At 45.5% G+C, this 7,419-nt stretch overlaps 1 pseudogene; it reads left to right on the top strand.

The window, feature by feature from the left end:
* The first annotated feature begins 3,747 nt into the window (after positions 1-3,747).
* On the top strand, positions 3,748-5,961 carry LOC126455947 (60S ribosomal protein L3-like; annotated as a pseudogene).
* Positions 5,962-7,419: the final 1,458 nt, after the last annotated feature.

A 7,419-nucleotide genomic window follows, 5' to 3' on the forward strand; every position in this document is an offset into this window, starting at 1 on the left:
TGACCAGCAGAAGGGGCCTGGAAACGGTCGGGCGAGTACTCACTGTCCGGACCTCACTGGTGCTCAATCCCGACTCAACACCCGACACACGGTCGCTCCAAAGATAATACGACAGTGCTCTTATCAATAAGTGCTTTTGTTGCCACTTACGGGCAGGCAATCCAGCACCTTAGTGACGCCAGTAAATCGAATAAGAAACGAGGCGGCAGTACGGTAAAGACAAGATGACGAGGAATAAACGGCTTGAACACGAGCCACGCACGGCTCACTTCGTTGTAACGTAGATCACACAACAGTTCTGCCCAGCGACACCGTGGACATTTCACACTATCGGAAGGTCGTGTGTGTGTGTGTGTGTGTTTGAGGCTTACGGGCGCTAAACAGCGAGGTCATCAGCGCCCAAACGCATAAAAACAAGAACACATGCAGTGAAGGGACTAAGACGAACAGCGAAAAAGGGGAACAGCGAAAAGACGCAGTTCCAAATCCTCACGTACAGAGGCAAAACAAGAGGAAAAGGAGTGCACTAAAAAAGGAAAGGAAACACAAGGAAGGGAGGACAGAAACCGAAGGGAAACAAGGAGGTATTCGTGACTGGCGGACCTCTTACCTAAAATCTGGGTGAGCCAGTCATCCAGCAGCACATTAAAACCCTCTCCCTAAAATCCGTGGCAACAAATTGGACAGGACACAAAACCGTAAAACCTTCACCACAGACGATGCGTCGTCTTTCAAAATAGAGGGCAAATCCGGTGGCAAAGAAACCACCGCCCTCTGGTCAGAGAACAAAAGACAATCAAGTAAAATGTGGCGGACAGTAATCTGGACGCCACAAGCACTGCAGATTGGGGGATCCTCCCGCCGGATTAAAAAACCATGTGTGAAGGGACTGTGCCCGATGCGGAGGCGAGTGAGGAGAACCTCATCCCGCCTGCATGACTGGGAGGAAGTACGCCATGGCCGCGTGGTGGCCTTCACCAGACGCATTCGTCACAGCCCCTCTTACCCACATTTCACCCCTTTTAGTGACGTCTCTGCGACAGGGGATGGAACCGCGACTCACAGCATTGAAATCACTCAGTTTTTTTATGAGCGACGGAGGGAAACGTTCCAGATACACAGCCACCCAGAATCAGTACGGAAAGGCCTCAAAAGCTGGCATAAATGATCTCAACGAAACCAGCCCTTTCCCTTTCCCAATCGTTTCCTGATTGACAACGACATTCACAGTGGGATGAGCAACAGGAAGGTGTTCTTCGCAGCACTGGCACCCTCGGACGTTCTAGCCTCCTCTGGGGCTGTACCACCATTAAAGGTGATCTGACGCCTTTGGAGCACAGCTCCACCGCTATTTTTCCTCTTGTCTACAGGTGTTTTGTGACCTCCTGTAGTGTGACCACGGTCTTAGCAGGACCCTTTGCCGTTTTACTCACGCATGTGTCCATTTCGCTCTTCCCCGCCTCCGCTGCTGCCCCCCCCCCCCCCCCCCCCCAGCCACTGTCCTGATCAAGCCACAGGAGACTGTGAACTAGGAGGAATGAAGCAGTATAAGCACCCTTTGCTGCTTCGGGTGACTTTCAGATTTCGTCGTATGGTACTGAACGGTCCCTAGGGGTTCGGTTCCAATCTGTACACGAGAGCAAAAACTGCGGTCACGCTACGCTGCAAAGGGATCAGATCACTTTAATAAGGACGCAACCCCACAGTGTCCATAGAGAAGGGCTGAAACGTACAAGGGTATCACCAATGTCACAGGTTATGAAGATAAAGTCTCCCAGTTGGTCACCGCACTGCGAACTATCATTCTCAACAGTGATACGTGTGGAAATTAACGCCCCAGGGAAACGGTTGATTTCATTGAGGTCCTTTATGCCACACCTGAGGCCATTTCGTGCCGATTGTGAGTGACTGTGTTTCTGGAATGCTTTCCTCGGCCACTCATAAGAAAACAGCGTATTTCGGCGTTGGACGTAGTGGTTCTGACCTCCATCGCATAGGCGTCAAAACATGGGGTGAAATGTGGGGGTGTGACGACCTTCTGCTCACGTGGCATCATTGTTGTTGTTGTGGTCTTCAGTCCTGAGCCTGGTTTGATGCAGCTCTCCATGCTACTCTATCCTGTGCAAGCTTCTTCATCTCCCAGTACCTACTGCAACCTACATCCTTGTGAATCTGCTTAGTGTATTCATTTCTTGCTCTCCCTCTACGATTTTTACCCTCCACGCTACCCTCCAATATTAAATTGGTGATCCCTTGATGCATTAGAACATGTCCTACCAACCGATCCCTTCTTCTAGTCAAGTTGTGCCACAAACTCCTCTTCTCCCCAATTGTATTCAATACCTCCTCATTAGTTATGTGATCTACCCATCTAACCTTCAGCATTCTTCTTTAGCACCACATTTCGAAAGCTTCTATTCTCTTCTTGTCCAAACTATTTATCGTTCATGTTTCACTTCCATACATGGCTACACTCCATACAAATACTTTCAGAAACGACTTCCTGACGCTTAAATCTATACTCGATGTTAACAAATTTCTCTTCTTCAGAAACGGTTTCCTTGCCATTGCCAGTCTACATTTTATATCCTCTCTACTTCGACCATCATCAGCTATTTTGCTCCCCAAACAGCAAAACTCCTTTACTCCTAATCTAATTCCCTCGACATCACCCGATTTAATTCCACTACATTCCATTATCCACGTTTTGCTTTTTTTGGTGTTCATCTTATATCCTCCTTTCAAGACACTATGCATTCCGTTCAGCGGCTCTTCCAAAAAAAAAAAAAAATGGTTCAAATGGCTCTGGGCACTATGTGACTTAACTTCTGAGGTCATCAGTTCCCTAGAACTTAGAACTACTTAAACCTAACTAACCTAAGGACATCACACACATCCATGCCCGAGCCAGGATTCGAACCTGCGACCGTAGGCTCTTCCAAGTCCTTTGCTGCCTCTGACAGAATTACAATGTCATCGGCGAACCTCAAAGTTTTTATTTCTTCTCCATGGCATCATTAACCCACCTTACTCGTCATATGAGCGTCTGAACTCTGTCGACACCCGTCGCCGAGCACTATTACAGGGGAAGGTAGTACGCATCTCTGAACCAAATTTCGAACTTAATCGTTGCAGCTGGTGGAAAATTACTGGGTTACGAAAAAGTGATCCTTTAATTGTGTGGCGCAGTGCAGATCTGTTACCCGAGAGCAGGCGGAGGACGCTTACAGCACGTCACGAAATATCGCAGTGGCAGTGGAAATGGGTTTTAAGCGCTAATTACAGCTGTGCTTCAGATAGCGGACGAAAATTAATAAAGTCGCGCGTTGCAGACCTCTCGCCAGGCGTCGAATGACCGCCCAGATTAAAGACACTCTGCGCGGGGGCCGTTTAGGCGAGACGGCGGCCATCCGGCGCGGAATTCCGCCACGTCTGACGGCCTCTAATTGCGGCCGGTCCGTCTGAAACATCTCCAGCAGATATTGCCGTCGCCGCGTGATTAAAAACGAATACAAACTCGCCGACAGCGACGACGTCGAGGACTGTCGATGAGGATAAGGCACTTTAGATGAAAAATAAAGACCCGTAAAACCACGGACACTCCGACTCCGCGCTAAAACGCCGGCGTGCTGGTGTGACAATACTTTACCTTCTAACCAGAGAAACGTCGTCGCTACGATGCAGGAAATTCGAGGGCCGACCTGGCGGCGTAGTGATCAACTGCCTCATTTTGTTCGTGTTGTTAAGATGTCTCATCGAAAGTTCTGAGCCCCTCGACCTGGTTCCACGGGGTTTCACCCGAGGAAGAGATCACAGAGGCATCGTGTAAAGTGACAGATTTCCAAAAGATAATGCAATGAAACCAGTTGACCTTACTGCATTTATCGCCGCGCGGGATTAGCCGAGCGGTCTATGGCGCTGCAGTCATGGACTGTGCGGCTGGTCCCGGCGGAGGTTCGAGTCCTCCCTCGGGCATGGGTGTGTGTGTTTCTCCTTAGGATGATTTACGTTAAGTAGTGTGTAAGCTTAGGGACTGATGACCTTAACAGTTAAGTCTCATAAGATTTCACACACATTTCAACATTTTTTTGCATTTATTGGCTAAAGCTGGTATGACCCACGTGCTGAGAGAAGATGATAGACCTGGCTCAAATGTTAGCAGAAAGGAGACTGTGGAAGCCGACACCACCAGCGATCATAGTTGGTACTGTTGGTTACACTGAAGCTCCGCATGGTTTTAAGAACCCTTCAGACTGTGTGGGCCCAGCACTTCTCAGAAGACCGCATGAGGCGCTTCGATAAGAACTGGTACAAGTCAAAGAAGGCATTTACAAAAGCTTCCAAGAAGTGGCAGGACGACTTGGGTCGTAAATAAATTGATCGTGACTTCACAAAAATTGAAAGATTGCACACACTCAGATGAAACTTTTAAAGAAAGCTCACATAATGGAAATCGAACTTAATGGTGGTTCCATTGCACACAAAGTTAAATGGGCACGTGAACACCTGGAAAAACTTACAGCTGTTCAGCAAATGCTCCTGGTGAGATGATAATTGATGTTACAAAACGTCATGGATAGAAAGGTGGAACACAAAGAAGCTGCCTCGCTAGACTACTAAAGATTTGCCTAAGTTTGCTTGCCTGCTATCCTAGTGGAGTATCATTCACATTAGGCACAGTTGGTTAAAGGACATAACCGAAATGAAGAAGAAAATATATTGCATTGGTCGGGGAATTCATGCGAAATGTGGAAAGGCGGTGAAAACCAATGGGTCCACCGAATATGATTTTACGAAGAAGACCGTTAACCTAATGGAGATTTCCCACGTTATGGTGTAGTCAACAATGACTCTTTTATGATAAAAGGCTGCTATATGTCACCAAAGATACGAAAGTCCCTATTTGTGTACACCAAGATGGAGGCTTTGGAAAAGATCAACTTGAAATTCATTGATACTTCATCCAGTTGATTAAGCTTATCCATTACGGACTGTTAATTGAATGTAAATATATAGAACTGCAACCAGCCACGTTTTTGAATGGTTATTTATTATTGCAAGAACCGGTTTTCAGATCTTTTCAGGTTCATCTTGAGATGGTTTTCTGGAAGTTACATCACTATTTCTAGCATAATGCTGGGTGCTGGCTCTGTGACAAGAAGATTCAACACGCGTTAATGTATCGCCATGACTATTGTTTATCTGTCGATATGGATGCAAAATTTAAGTTTGTACTTACTGCGACAGTATGCTTGGCTTTTCTCCTTTAGTGTCCATCTGTGTGCTTCCGTTTTGATGTCCAGTTCGTACATCACGTCACACGCTTTTACACAATCTGTATTCATTTACACTGTGAAGTGATGTACCAATTGGCTATCAAAATGCAAGCAGATACTAACGGAAAGAAGCCAACCATTCTGTTACAGTAAGTAAAAAACTAAAAAAATGGTTCAAATGGCTCTGAGCACTATGGGACTCAACTACTGAGGTCATTAGTCCCCTAGAACTTAGAACTAGTTAAACCTAACTAACCTAAGGACATCACAAACAACCATGCCCGAGGCAGGATTCGAACCTGCGACCGTAGCGGTCTTGCGGTTCCAGACTGCAGCGCCTTTAACCGCACGGCCACTTCGGCCGGCAAAAAAATAAATTTTGCATCCATATCGACTGATAAACAATTATCATGGCGATACATTAAAGTGTGTTCCGTCTTCTTGTCACAGAGCCAGCACTCAGGATTATGTTACAAATAGTGATGTAACTTCCAGAAAATCATCTGAAGATGAACCTGAAAAGGTTCGAAAACCGGTTCATGGAATAATACATAACTATTCAAAAAAGTGACTGGTAGCAGTTTTATATATTTACATTACGTCATATAAGTTAGGCCACCGACAGATCCAAACTGCTGCTGACAAAATATCGTTCATGGATCTGCTTAAAAAAAGATCGTATTAAGGTAGATACAGCTATTGCATAATTTGTTGATTGAAATAAAATGGAACTGACACGAAAAAAGAAGTGCTAAAGCGCGCGCCTGCAAATCAAAAGTTCGGCGTATCGAATCCTGGCCCGAGCACGGTAGTTTTCATTCTGTATTTAAACTATTCTTCACCTTTCTACGATGCGAGTAGTCGCCAAGATCGACGCGTGGTTCGCATTTTACGTTAAACTGTAGGTCACCTTTCCCGCGGTTGGGTAGCTTGGGTAGATGGACTCCCAAGCCGCCGGCCGGTGTGGCTGAGCGGTTCTAGGCGCTACAGTCTAGAGCCGAGCGACCGCTACGGTCGCAGGTTCGAATCCTGCCTCGGGCATGGATGTGTGTGGTGTCCTTAGGTTAGTTAGGTTTAAATAGTTTTAAGTTCTAGGCGACTGATGACCTCAGAAGTTAAGTCGCATAGTGCTCAGAGCCATTTGAACTCCCAAGCCGCCGAAGTGGCGTCCAGCAAAAAGGCTTGTACCTGGCTATCAAGGCAGACGAAATCATTGATGACAGGATTCAACACAGTATACATTTAGGGCGAAGTCAGGTAATGTCGGACACATAAACTTTTTCGAATTTATGGTTTTTATGTTTTACTAATATAACCATTAAAAATATAAATTCGGAAAAACTTACGTATCTTGACACGATAAAATACTAAGCTACGTTCCATAACAGAATTGTAAAAATCGATGGCATAAGAATATACGTTCGTTGGTGCTTTTTCAAAATAATCTTCAACTCCTTCCTTGCTGAAACCTGCTGCTTGCTGGAATCTCGTGGATTCAGTTGTTCAGATTTAAGTCTTCATACCTTCAGAAATAAAGACAAGCCAATCAGTTGCAAAAAATGGCTGTTTTCAAATGACTTTGACCACGTCTTCTTCCGAAGGACAGACAACATCACATTACCAGTTCACTCAGTAAAAGCTGTCTCCACCAGACATTTATAGGCAACGGTCTGTATGTCCATATGCAAAAATTAAGAGCCTTAGAATCAAGGGCTTGTCAAATCAGTAAAAACAATCGCTTGGAATAACAGACCATGTTAGTATTTACATCCATGTAGCGGACGACAACTCCATTGTTATCCACAACCAGCATTAACCGTCCCTGTATTGACCCACCAAGTGCGACAGGCATGGAACTCCAGCCCACACACTGATATCTGGCACCAATACAACGCAATGCATGTACGTTTGTATGTTTGCATTCAACATTCTGGCGGTTACACCAATTATTAATGTACCAGCATTTCACATTTTCAATGGCTTATCTCGTGTTTACCTTACCTGTGATCTTGCAGTGTTAATCACTTTAATTTGTTACCTAGACAAACGTAGTCCCGAAATTTCATGACTCTACATTAATTATCTCTTGGTGTTACGATTTTTTTCCGACAGTGTAAATTTCCAGGAAAGGATTGTACAAATA

This window comes from Schistocerca serialis, chromosome 2, assembly GCF_023864345.2.
Source record: "Schistocerca serialis cubense isolate TAMUIC-IGC-003099 chromosome 2, iqSchSeri2.2, whole genome shotgun sequence".
NCBI classification, from domain to species: Eukaryota; Metazoa; Arthropoda; class Insecta; order Orthoptera; family Acrididae; genus Schistocerca; species Schistocerca serialis.